Source organism: Struthio camelus, chromosome Z (assembly GCF_040807025.1).
Source record: "Struthio camelus isolate bStrCam1 chromosome Z, bStrCam1.hap1, whole genome shotgun sequence".
Classification (NCBI taxonomy): Eukaryota; Metazoa; Chordata; class Aves; order Struthioniformes; family Struthionidae; genus Struthio; species Struthio camelus.
This window is the reverse complement of record NC_090982.1, coordinates 2,006,186-2,020,115: the sequence shown is the minus strand read 5'-3', so window position 1 is coordinate 2,020,115 and position 13,930 is coordinate 2,006,186. Positions and strand designations below refer to the sequence as shown.

Genomic DNA, 13,930 nt, shown 5'->3' with positions numbered 1-13,930 from the left:
TTGAAGAAAATAAGGTCAACTTTAAAAAATTCAGGACTGCCAGTGTGAGCCTAGACAGGTTGTTCTGCAGCCAGTGCAGCTAGTGAAGTCTAGGAAGCCAGAAGTTCTGGCAGACCTGTGTGCCTTCTCCTTCCCTTTCTCCTCCCAATTGCCAATAATCCCAGTTATCACACCCCGCAGACCTTATGAGGTCAGACCCCTTCAGCCTCACAATATCTCCAGTGCCCTGTCCCCTCTCACAGTCCTTTCAGCTACCTCTCATTTCTCCTGATTACTGACTGAGAGAGAAGGGCAGCTTTTATGGCTCATGTGTGGTGCCTCCACGCTGACTGATCTGATGGCATTTGTGTGCTGATGGGCAGGCAGCTAGCTAGACAGAACAGGGAGGTCATACTGCAACCTTTTCCACAGGGAGGATAATACTTCAGATTCTCCTTATCAGCTGGACCACTGACTCTTATGAAACTCATAGCAGCTTGATGTTTATAAGAGCTCTAATCATCTGAGTGTGGGTTTCAAAGATATAAGGAAGGTAAGCAGAACAGGATAGGCAAACAAGTGTATGGATGGATGGAGAGAAGAACAGATAAGCAGATAGATGGGCAAAAGGCTTAATGGCATAAACTTAACTTCTCAGGAAGCCAGGCTAAAAGTGAGCAAGGAATGTGGCTTTCAAGCTCTACAAACAGAAGTCAGGTACTCTTACATGTGTGGGTACAAATGTCTGCTTAGATTCACAGCATAGTACTTGGTTTACCGAAATCAGGGTAAAAAGTTGTGCTGGGAGCTTTGCGGGGTTGATTTCAGTTACATACTAAGTGGTCCGCTGGATGGGAGTGTAAAGCCCTGTGAGTTCAGGCATTTGCTAACTATGCCTGTGGTAATTACGTGTACAATTGCATATATTTCTTTTTTCTTTTTTTTTCCAAAATAAGGCCGTAAGCACATGGATAAATATGTATATTAAAATAAGTATAGTAGAAATTTTGTATTTGATCAGCTGTGGCAGGAGAGAGGAAATCTGTGTTGCAAATTTCATTACTTCAATACAGCATTACCCTAAAGCATCGGTTCTTGGATGCATATGATTATAAAGACCTTCTAATTTAAGCAAGAAACAACAAGAAGCTCCTGCAGTTGTAGAGAAAAGATTTAAATGCTTCCTTGGAAAGATCAAAAGCAGAGCCGAGCCTTTGCCAATTCATTGTTAGAAGAAATCACGTGATTTATAAAACAACCCCCATCATTTTGGCCATATGAGTCACGATTTTTGAGCTCGTAAGATGGACAGTTCTGCTGCCTTCAGCAGACCAGTTAAACTGTTTTTATAATAGTCTCAGAGCTGTAGATTTGGAGAGGTGTGTGAGGGAGAGCATTTGTGCCTAACCAGATATTTCAGTGAAGCAGCACATCTCTGTCTTGTTTGAAGGGGGTCCAAGAGAGTCTCCATCACCCCTCCTCATCCTACTCAGCAAAAGCTTTCTTGGCATAGCTAGGCGCAAAATGTGCATGGAGATGTCCCGTGATTCTGCACTACAAATGATGGGGAGATGGATCATATGCTAGTCTGCAATGTAAAGAAGAGAGGCGTGTCATCGTTTAATTATGGACTGTATCATAACGCAGATGCACAAGAGGGTAGAGTTAACTTAACCGTTTCTCAGCTCCAGAGAGCTTGATAATACGTACTTAGCATTCTTATTTTCTTTGCCATGTCTCTATATTTCTCAGTAGCTGCTGAGAAGTGCACGTCTGCCTCTATAACTTTGTATGTCTCACAGCTAGCTAGAGCCACTGACTGTGTAACAATCAGTTTTCTGGTGACCCTGACTTCCCTGGGTTGGGGACGAAAGGGAACGGACTCCTCCTTTACTGTTTCTAGCTGCATCAAGTACTCAGTGTGATTCATTATCCAGTTTTGTTCCCCTCTCTCTTGACATTTTTTTAGCAGATGTCACAAGTCTTTAACCCAGTGGGGAGCTTGCCTGGTAGCAACAGGGGCAAACCAAATCAGACTGTCTTTATTGGTTTATATAGCTGAAGATGTCATTTTTTTTCCCTGTTGTAATATGGAGTTAGAGCAGATGTGCCTTCGTGGGGGACCAGTTGCTTTCAGTTATGGTTAAAGGACATACTACTGGAGACTGACACAAGAGGCAGACTGCTCTGTAACTAGGCAGAGAGATGCAATCAGAAATGAACATTCTGAGCTAAAAGATGCAGATGCTGCTGGATAGCAATCTTGCTGTTTTGCTTTCAGATTTCCTCCTTTGAGTCACGTGGCTTTAAATTCTGCTGGACCCAGAGTTTAGGAAAAAGCTGTAAAGCAGCAGATGGGCTGGGGAAATGTACAGAATGATCTTATTTATCTACCTTCTAACGAACTGGCTTCCTTTCAGGAAAGTCAGAGAGTGAGACTGCAAAGTCAGGTGTGAGACCGCTCATACTGAGCTGAATTCTGCATCAACTATTTACAACTGCCACTAGTGAAAGAACTAATTTTATTGAAGTACTTACAGCGAGTCTTGTGGTTGGTGATTGTCTAATAGTGGAACATCTCAAAGTGTCTGGATTTTAGGAAGTGCTGAGCAATCCCTCTTCTGAAAGACAAAGTCTTCTGAAATGGGATTAATAATCTTTGGATTATTTGGAAAATGTGGGATAACATTGTTAAAGATGAGGTCTTCAGTTTAAATGTTCCCAGGAATGTTTGCAAATGGTGATTAAAAGGCGGTTCATTCGTCCCAGATGCTCTTGACATATTTCTGCCCATGTGAGATGCTGTCGTGTATGTTCTTTTAAGGAGCAGGCTGGGGCTAAGGAGAGCAGTGAGAGGAAGATGAAGGGGATCTGTGTCCTCAGGCAGGTGTGAAACAGGCCAGACCAAAGGCTGTGTGAGATGTGTGAGAGAGTGGGGAGGGAAGGCTGGGCAAAGAGAGGTCCCACCTAATATACCTCTTCTCGTCATTTTGGCAATACTTCTGAAAGTGCAAGGAGCACAGCTGCTGCTATTACTCTCTTCTCAGCCAAAGCAAGTGGAAGGCAGAGCACACCCCTCCTTCTCCCTTTGGCTCGTATCAACTCTAGCCCTGATTTCTGTCCGGTGAGCACACCGCAGAGCTGTGCTGATACAGGAGAGCCAGTGAAAGTGGTTAAGCCTAGTAGAGTGACTTCCCTGGTCTGTTCTCATTATTCCAGCTGCCAGAAATTCACAGAGAAAGTGCACATGCTGGAGTAGACATAGGAAGTGGCTCTGATCTGGGGTGATCTTGTGAGATGATGTTTTCACTGCGAGAGAGCAGTACGTCTCCTGCAAACCCATGACAAAGCCCACGCCTCCCACTTCTGTGAGATTCTTGCACTCTGCAAGAAGAAAGCCATTTCTAGCACGCTTTTATAAACTAGTTTACCTCTCTGGTGGCAAGAGGAGTTTGCTGACTGGTGATTCCAGATGCAGTAAGAACAAGCTTAATGGTGAAACACTGAACATGGGTGTTACAAATGCCTCTCCTTGCCAGTCCACAGAGGACCTGAGTTGATCCATCTGTACATGATTCTATATATACATGACAGTTTTACCTCTGGCATGGGCATTTTTAGCTCAAAAGGTCCCTGGTCCAGCTGTCAGAGAGAATGACTGTCACAGGTGGCCTGGAGTGGGGAAGGAGACTGGAATAGTTAAACAGATCTCTATTCCCATGCACTTCCCTTGCAAAACATAAATCATTTCCCTGGGTGGGAATGATTACTTTTGGAGCAAATGCTGCATATTTTGATGAGAAACTGCATGTCTATTCATGAGTCTTCTACCAAGAACCTGATTGTGAACCTCTAGACAATTACACGCTTTTAGTAGTTTAGCACTGTCCCAAACCCACGGCCTGACTGATGCACAGATGCGCTCAAGCCCAAACCTCCAATACCGTTGTTTCAGGTAGAATATGTGGGGAAGTAGAGCACTGACTAAGGAACTGGAAGGAAAGACGAGACATAGGTATTACATATATCCAGGGACCAATCTTGTTCCACCATTTTGCCGACTTCAGTGACAGCGGGATCATTTGGTGGGCATGACCCAAAGCCTCTATCACTGCTCTCCACCTATATCCAGGATGTATTCAGCTCAAACGGAAATCTCTGATGCTGGCAGGTAAAAAGGGCAGTTTGTGAACACAGGCAACAGCCAAGCCAAAATCTGTTTGCATACAGTATTCACTGGGTATTTCTCTCTGGGTCTGCTAGGTCATCAATGCCACGTCTATGCTATTAGATTAGAGAGTGCTGGTACACAGGAACAAACATTGGCTTGCCCGTCCTGTTATGGTTAGCACTGTCCCTGGCATGACTTTTGCCTATGCAAACTGGCATTGTCTCAGTCACTGTCTTTCTGAGGGACTAATGCAGAGGTTAACACAACCTGGACATCATTCCCTCTGCTCAGCTTGGACGCAGCCATGCTATTTCAGAGGGTAGGAGAGTTTACTTACAGAGGCACACATGGTGCTCTATCAGTCAGCCCATTTTCTCTCCTTGAGTAGCTCTAACTGTCTAAAAAAAAAAAGCTACATGCCACAAACAATGGATTACTGCAAATTGTTTGCCTGGCCCTGGCCACTAGCTGGGAAATGCAGTCAGAAGGAGGGCAACAGGATCTACCAAGACATTCTCAACAAAACTCTGTGCAGGGTGTATGTGTCTGTTACCCACCCACCTCCTCTTGCTGCAGAACAGATATGGCAGGTTTGAATACCTTCACAGAAGAGCTGCATAGACCATATTTCAAATTCACTAGTTTAGAGCCTTCTCTATGGTGGAGGTGTTTTGGCAGTTGAAACCAGCATAGCAGGAGACCTTCACTCATACAAGTTGTTTTGTTTCTATTCTCACCAGCCATAACCGTATATTGCTGCATCTAGTGTGGTGGTGTAGATGTTCGTGCTTTGTTTTCTGAGCTGAAATCCTTGAAAATGTGTTTCCTTTAATGTGAACCCGCGATATTTAAAGGCTCCTGGGTCACAGTCTTCTATTTGGGAAGATAAGCTGCCAGGAGTGGCAAAGAAGCTACTGAAAAGAAGCTAGTGAAAAGAATCTGTGAAGTGCAATCTAATGCCTTATACTGCTATCCGATGTTATGGTCAGAACATTTTCAAGCAGAGATGTCTCAGGTTAGGCAGCTCTTTAGGCACCCAAACAGAACCTCTCTGCACAGCCTGCTGAGCTGCAGGCTACTTTTCTTTAGGTGCCAGCACTACAGAGGCTCACTGGGGACACCTACACTTGAAAATGGCAATCAAATTGCTTTGCACTGACAAATATAGATGGTAAGAGCACATGTTGCAAAGAAAGTATACAAGCTCAACCTGTCAGTGACCCACTGAGCAGGAGTATGAGCTAGGCAGAGAGCCTAGGAAAAGGCAAAGCAAGCACAAGTAAGCCTGGAGAAGGACTAATAATACAAGCGGCTATCTTTCCCTCATACCAGGCCTATAAACACTAGGCCCACTGAGACAGAAACAATCGGCTACCTACTGTCACAGGTGGGTAGCAACTTGCAGGGGGCTATGGATATAAATGTCTTGGAGGCCCCACAACAGAAGGCAGCAGACCTGAGAAAGAGCGCAACAGTGCCTCTATACTGGTAGGGGCTTCTGTCATCATGTGGCTCAGGTCCAATCTGACTTCCAGGGCTCTTTTAACTCTACTCTCTGAGGTTAGTGGGAAAGCCTGTGAAGTATTTTACCCATTGGTTTAGCCTCACTTCTCTAAATGCTCAGGGCCAGACCCACAGCTGGTGTCTAGCTAGGCTGAGTTTGATCAGACATAGTGTCCGCAGCTCCATCCACAACTGAAGTCTGCCCTAGTGATCAGTAGTGTATTTATGTATCACTTGAATTCTTACCAGTGGTGTCCTGCTACAGTGTCTGCTTGCAATGGAGATAAAAATCTGCCTATTTTTGCCCTCGCAGTCCTATTTTCCTTTTTTCCTGTCCATGCCTTCCAACTTTCGTGCCAGCACAGAGCTCCCTTCTCTTTCTTGACCATCACTGCAATCACGTGGAGAATGTTACTGTGCGTTGAAACCTTGGCTGGTGTGAAACGCTCGTAAAGGGCCAGGAATACGTGCAGCACCTGAACAAGACAAGGTCTGCTGCTACAAAAAAGTAAAACCTCTCTAAGCTGTAAGGGCAGAACCATATAAAGGGTGTTGCTTTACATAATTTAATGCCATTAGCTTCTCACTAAGTTTACATAAGTCAGCCCTGAGCAAGACAAACAAAATGGCCAGAGCTGCCAAAGACAGAGGAACGGGCTAGCTGCAATTGCAAGTAGAAATCAGAATCCCAAGTTTAGAAGCAAACAGCCTGGGCAGGGCTGAGGAGTGGTGTGATATGGTCCAGGTAGCCTACCTCTCTCTCTCTCTCTTCATTCTTTTCCCTTGATCATCTCTTCCAGAGGAGACAAGGGGTGGGTGGAGGTGGAGGGAGGGCTTTGGAGGTGAGCCCTGGAGAACCTGCTACAGTAGACATGGTGTGCAGGGTGTGAGAGGGTGCCTGGGTAGCAGAGGGGAGAGACCACTTAAGTCTGAGGGCAACAAGTCTGGAAGCAGGAGTGCAAGGAGACAAAGGGAGCGCTGGTGTGGAAGAGCCGACTGAGCTCAGGGCCAGCAAAGGAGGAGGGGGGCAGAGCTGGAGCTGAGGAAGAGCAGAGGAGCAGAGCCATGGGGTGCCCAAAACCTAGGCAAGGAGTATACTACTAGCAAGGCTGGGGTATGGGACTGTGGTGAAGAAAAAAAAAAAATGTAACAGTCACAAAAGGTTAATCTTGACCATGTAAACTTCTCTTTTGGGCCATGGCTTTCCAACCCTTTACAAATACGATACACATCTTATTTGAGTTTCCCTGGCAACTGAAGATCTCTATTTTGCTTTATGTGAGAGCTGAAATGTAGGCTTCTTCTGACCACACTTAGGTCCCTCTCTCACTCTTTGTGGCTGACAGGGCTGGCAGAGGATTTGAGAGCCGGGTTTCCCAAGTGTTCTCTGGAATCAGAGTCTGTCAGGAGCGTGGGTATCAATCAGGTGTAGGGACTAATCTGGCTGAAATACTGTTCTGGGGTAAAAGGCCTTTCAGCCCTTGGCTAGTGAGTTAGGATCATCTCCCACTCTAGACTTAGTTCCTGAATTCTCCTAAATAGGTCGAGATACTTGCAGGTTCAAATGCCCTATCAGGGAATAATTTGTTGAGTGACTGTCACACCACTGCCAGGGAGTACTAATTGCTGGAAGAGCTTCTGGAATGGAAGTACAAGAGGTGAGGGAGCCCACAGATTTGCTTGTATGATATTCCACACCCCAGGGCACTGGCAGCAGGAAAACACAGACTGCAGCCAGCAGGTGACTGAGTTTAATGCAGCAGTGAACGATGGGGTAGGTCCACTCTTAACAGAAATTCCTGTAACTCCTTTTACACCAGCTAGGAATCCAAACCTGACAATACATGACCAGGGTCAATATTGTCATCTTCAGATTTCCTTGTGTGTTCTCTACTGCAAATAATTCACGGAGGAATGAAGCCTTCGAGGATCTAAACCATGAAGGAGATAGTCAAAAATAGAAAGACTGTGAGGAAAAGAAGCGGGAGGTCATGGAGAGAAAAAAAATCACTTACCAGTAGATACTCAAACTTTGTGATACCAAAGTGCTTAACTATAGGGTCTGGCAGAAAGTACATGACAGATGGAGAAGAGATGTATGCATGAACAGATATATGTTTATAGAGTGGAACTGAAAATATATTTTAGTAATATTTTATTGCAGATATGATGTTTGCCTAGAACATGTATGTATGCCCATACAGTCTGAAACTAACAGAGTTAACAATATCTGGAAAAAGTAGAGGAAAAATACATTAAAAAAAAATCAGAAATCAAATTCTTCAGAGTCCAAGTGATCAGGCGATAGAGGTGAACTTATACAAGTCCATGAAATGGTTAAAGAGAAAGAAACTCCCTTCAGAATCCCAGGGAAGTGCTGGGATTTTCTTAAATAATTTCTAGGCTCACTTCACCAAATGCTTGCTCACATGAGTTGTCTTTACTCTTGGGAATAATTCCAGTAACTATAATGAGATGAAGCCTTTGAAGGGAATAAAGTTTTGCAGGGTCAGCAGGTACTGATTTAAATTTCTCCTGCTGATTCAAATTGTCCTTGCATTCAGAAATCTTTTCCAGTATTGCAAAAGATGGCGAGCTATTTGTCCCATCAGTTTATTAGCTCCCTGAAACAAGTGATTTTCCTTCACCACACAGACCCTGAATAGACCCTTTTACATACAGTTTGTTTTTGATTTTGCTAGATATGTTGCAATGATGACTTTGTCTCTGCAGGGAGAGACTATTGCTTGGTGGAATTTGATTTTTTTTTAATGTCATTGAAACCATGGAAGCTAAACTGCTGGAATAAGGTATTCCTTTCCTTGTAATTACCTTGATGGGCTTGATTTTCCACTGTGTTACACCATTCCTACGCTGGTGTAATTCCAGTGCCATCAGTAGCTTTGTGCTGATGTCTGCTGGGTGGAGAATGAACCCTAGTCTCTCCCTTACTTGAGTGGGATATATAGCAATTCTCTGCAAGTTTTGAGCTCTTATGGACATGCAACGTAGTCATAAACTGGGTTTTACTAATCACTTAAACTGTGTGTACAGCTACTGTAGAGTATCTTGAGCATGTTAGTGAACCAGCCACAAAGGCCTGTTCTGCTGGGACCCGGGACTGACTGGTCAGTCTGGTTCACAGGGCAACACAGAAGGTAGAAAGCTGCTGCTGCTGCCCTCTGATGCCTGGGACCATCAGAAAGGATGAAACGTCTACAGCGAGAGGCTGGGCCTGCGGGAGAGCATGCTTCTCACCCAGAAGACTAGCCATTCTGCTCTTTCTGCTGTTTTTCCTTTTTGAGCAGTGAATACATATGTATATTTATGTTTGGGAGACGTGTTTCAATGAGCACAATGGGCAGGAGGCTGCATGATGCAGTTCTGATGGCAGTCACTCTTCATCGACTAAATCATCTCCTCTTTATTTTTATCTTTTCCGGATTTAGAAGGAAAGGGGATTAAGATACTTCTTTCATGACTCTTTGGATATAATTTCCCATGAGAGTGGGGCTGTGGTCAGGGGTTTTGTTTGTTTTTTTCACATTTATGTATTGTGAAACTTATATGATGTGTTTTGAACTTGCTGAAGTGGAAACGGCTTCAGGACATTCCCACCAGCTCTCATAAAAGGAAGGCTGTTGCAGTGAACCTTTGGCGCTGTTTTCTGACCTGCAGACCTACTCCTACATATTCCCAATATGTTGGGAAGATCAACATCTTGCAAGGTGGTCAGAGCCAGCAGTCTCATGACACTACCTCTGCCGGGAACTGTGGGAATATTTGCTGGTAACATGTTCGCTGACGTTCTGGTCTCCGAGTCATTGCTGCTCATCACCATGTAACAAGATGCCACAGAGGCCAGCATCTTGAGTGTCTAGAGGAAATGGTGTTAATCAGTGCATAACCATCCTCGTTAAGATGAGGCCACGCGAAAAAGATGTACACTGCTGCTTTTCTGAGCTGCGTGCCCTGTGGTAACACAGTCTTAGCAACACTTTGCATTGTGTCTTAATGAAAGCATGGGGGACCTCCCTATGCCAGACACAGCAGATCTGGGTTACAATTGACTCTCGTGGAAGAGTCCCTCTCTCTGAATTACCCAGATCTATTCCTGTAATGCACATGCGCTTCTGAGGCGTTTCTCAGACAAGTTCTGACTCAGAGCCTTCCGACAGTGCTCATGGGCAAGATAGTGTCATGGACCACAGGGGCAGAGTGGCAGGCTTGGCTGCTGTCGCCTGCATATTCTGGACACGGAGCTCTGCCTCTTCTAAGGGCACAGGCAGGACTGGTGGGTGCAGCCGTATTGCTTAGGAGTAGCTATGAGTAGACCAGAAAATGTCATGGTCTCTTTCTTGGGTCTGCCTCTCCACTTATCCCCTCCCAGGAGTGAGCAGGAGGGGCAGGGGCTGTCCTCTTCTCTCATATTGGTGCAGTAGCTAGCCCTGCACGCTGTAGTGGCAATAACAACTGGCATGTCTATGTTTGTTTCTGTCCGTCAGTCCTCAGACCTGCGTGCTTCCCCCTCCTTCTTTTTCTCCTCCCAGTATCTGCTATTCACAACTGCTCAAAACTAAAGCCAAAAACAAAAGCCAGGGACAGCCTTGACTAAGATGGTGCACAGGCCCTGAAATGGCTGCATTTGTGCTGGTCCCCTTTGGCCAGCCACTTTTATGAATGGAGCTCTGTTTGTCACAGGGATCAGGGACTGTGAAGAGCTCATTAATGGATAATGAATTTTTCCTCTTCCTCTATAATCCTCTCCCCCACCCCCACCAAAGGACTGCAGAGGATGGTGGCGGCTTGACACAAGCAGTGACAGGGTGTGATCTGCTGATGAATAGCCACCGCTGTTGAAAGAGTGACCTGGTGGCAGGCGGCATTGCTGCTCTCTGTTCTGGGGCTGGGACTTTGATCTCGGAGAGTGGTGGTTTCCGCTGGGCCTCTGAGGGGCACCTATTCAAAGCCATTTTCCTCCATCTCCCAGAGAGTCTGAAAAGAATGGGAGTCTCATACATACGCTCACATGCGCACGCGCAGAGTTTTCAGCTAATAGCTGATAACACCCGCCACTACCCAAAAAGAAGGAATGGGAAAAAGGAGCAAATCTTCCTCCTGTAGACTGCATGGGGAAGCAAAGGAGGAACCAGGGGATTTCCTACCGTAAAGCTAAATTAAAAATGTGAACTTAAAACAGTAGATGCTGCGCCATCTTGAAAAAGGGCCTTCCCACAGTATTATCCAACATAAACCACAGAGTTTAAAAATAGCTGGGTGCTGACTGAGGAGAGCTCCACGTTTGAGGTCTCCTGTGTCTGTAGGTGTCTGGAGAAGGAGTTCAGTTCTCCCTGAGTTGTGACACTCTAAAAATCTCCAACATTTTCAAAAATCCACCTCAGTCCATAGGTATGGGTGCTATTTAGGTCACCTCTGCCATTAACAAGCAGAGCTCAGTCAGCACAGGTTTTCGCTTTGAGAGAAAAAGAGAATATTTTGACATTTCTCATGGAATTCTAGGGAAAATGAATAAATTTTGGTCAGTTCAAAATCTTTAGTTAAGGTGGCATTAAAATGTCACAGACCACCCTGGGCTTCTGAGAATATTTTATACATTTCCAAATTGAGGAAAATGAAAGAAAAAGCCTTTTCAGAACACTAACCATTCTGTTATGACTATATATACAAGAAAAAAAATTGTCTGAATTTGTTATTTTTCCACAAATGTCCTCGAGACAAGATAGTGCTTCTGGAGAGGAAAAGGACCAACATCTGTGCAGTTTTGGTAATGAATTCTGTGGGCTGACATCCTCTATTCCCAGGCCAAAATCTCCTCAGCTCTGTAGGACATTGGGTAGACCCAACTCACAGTCTTTCAGCCTTCCCTTCGCTTCCCAGTTTCTTGGTAGCACCCTAAGCCTTTAGCGTATCTCTCTTGATCCCCACTGAATCTATGCGACTACCTGCAGTGAGAAAGTCACAGATTGTGGGACTGGACCCTTACAGATACCTGTACAAGATCTCTTTGTGGTCTGCAGCACAGAGAGAAACGGGCACTCACCCCAGAGACTCTTTCTTGCCAGAGTGAGGATGTGGAGGCATGGCCAGTCGAGACAAACAGACTGATAGAAGTGACTAACAGACTGTGATTACCTGGATGCCCTCATGCCTTAGGCATGGGTTGCTGGTCAAACGCATGCAGGAAGAGTCATCCATACGTGGTTTAAACATTCCTAGCTTAGTCCAGGGAAAATCTCTGCAAGTGCAGCTGCTCTTTCCAAATGAGCAGCTTGCTGGCTGTCTTATGTCACGCATGTTTGTCATTTTTTTCTAATATAGTCCCTAAATCTCCTGTTTTCCATAGAACTCTCCTCTAATCCTGGAGTGAAGCCCTGCAGGTTTGACATGGGCTTCCATAAGGTTGGAATTTTCCTGGAGCTATGTTAATGAAAAGCCTAGACTTTCACAACTTCTTAATTCCCTGCTGTAGCTCTAGTTGTTTTCATCACGAGCTGTCCAGTGTTAGATGCTTTTGAAGAACAACCCTCTTCTTACTGGCTTAACAAAAATCTAGCCTGAGGGTAAATGTCTTGTCAGATCACCCTGACGGTGTAAGTATTGGGGCTAGGCAGAATTTTTCTGCTGGAATGCATTTTCCAGAGAAAAAGTAGTTTTGTGGAAAGTAGGATGTCAGTTTTGATAGATATTTGTTATAAATGCTACTGTAAAACAAAACAGAAAGGTCCTGATGAAAATGGGTCGTTCTGATTTTATGGAAGCAGCATGTAGATTTTCCCAATATATATTTTCCGAAAAGTCTCAATTTCAGGATAATCCAAATATCTGTATTTGTATTTCAGTTCAGAATGAGCTCTGTCTACTCTAAGATATGTACGGACAGACAAACTAGTAACATCCAGAGAGGAGGAGAAATGTAGGTGAATTACAGTGTGTGGGTATATACCTATACGTATATAGGTATACGTATGTATATAGATACATAATACAGAATATATATACATGCAGATCATATATATATATATATATATATATGTATATATCACATATTTGCATCTTTTAGTGATAAAAGCTTTGTCTCAGGATAGAAGTCTTACATTAGTTGAAGACTTTTCACAATCAGTTTTCCATTTGCTGAAAAACACTGTTAAGAGCTGCATTTCACTCTGAATTTGAAAATGATGATATTAATATTTGAGAGGACTGAAAAATTAAATCAAGAGAGGATTTTTGGTTAGATTTTCATCAGTGTGCATGGCTTGTTTGAATCTGGTTATTTTTGTGTCATTCTTTTTAAAAAAAGCTTTTCAGTGAGTGGTTTCTGTGAGGCTACAAATACAGCTGCTACTGGAAAAGGGAAGTGATGTTAGTGTATTACAGTGGAAATACCTTTTAAACAGCAGCCCTCAAAATATTGCCCTTGGAAAGGTTTTGCTTCGGTGTTTCAGACCTGCCAGGAAAGGTAAGCAGGGAGAGACACCACAGACTGCTTTCAGGCACACAGTAAAGCAGGGGAGTAGCTTGATGATTTTGCACCAGCTGGTGTAAATCTGCAGGTGAGACAGTGTAGTTCCACCCAGGTAAGTTCAGCCTTGTAATTACTGGCCAGTTGATCTCTGAGAGCAGGGCAATTGGATGAAATCTGCTTTGAGTGGGCCAACGATAAGGAGGTAAATTGTGACACCTGCTGCCAGGCCTGAGCAGAGCAATCTGGGACAGTTCCTTTTGGCAGCTTTTGAGGCAGGTGGCTAGTACCTTCCTCTTTGGCAGAAACAGTTACACTTTTAAAACATATGTAGGATACTGCTTGTAGGCCAAATTCAAGATTATTCCATGCCGCGTGCTTCCACTTTCCTCGGTAGGATGGGAGTGCAAAGAGATGAGGGTAGTTGCTAAGACAGGCAGGCAACATTTCATTTTCCTGTCTTTTTCTGTATGTAGATCCATATCACTAGGATCTGTCTGAGTATTTCTGTACTGTTAAAATAAATGTTTAAAGCTCAAGAGTGTAAAAGGCATTCTGAGGGGCTGTGACGCTGATAGCTTGCATTTCCCCTGATGTACCAAGATTGTACTTATTATGAATAGAGCATTGAAAGACAAAGAAATCACGCCCACAGGAAAGATCTAACAGCAAAACATTAAATAATTTGGCACGTCCATATTTAAGACTGATAGAAGGAACTCTTTGATTATCAGGTTTTTCTATAGGAGGCTTTGTTTGTATGCTTTAGAAATACTAACAACGTTGCTATCTTT

At 44.2% G+C, this 13,930-nt stretch overlaps 1 protein-coding gene across 4 annotated transcripts in view; it reads left to right on the top strand.

Annotated features, from left to right (window-relative positions):
* Nucleotides 1-13,930, top strand: part of PAX5 (paired box 5) — a 182,381-nt gene that overhangs the window by 26,951 nt on the left and 141,500 nt on the right. The window lies entirely within an intron of this gene.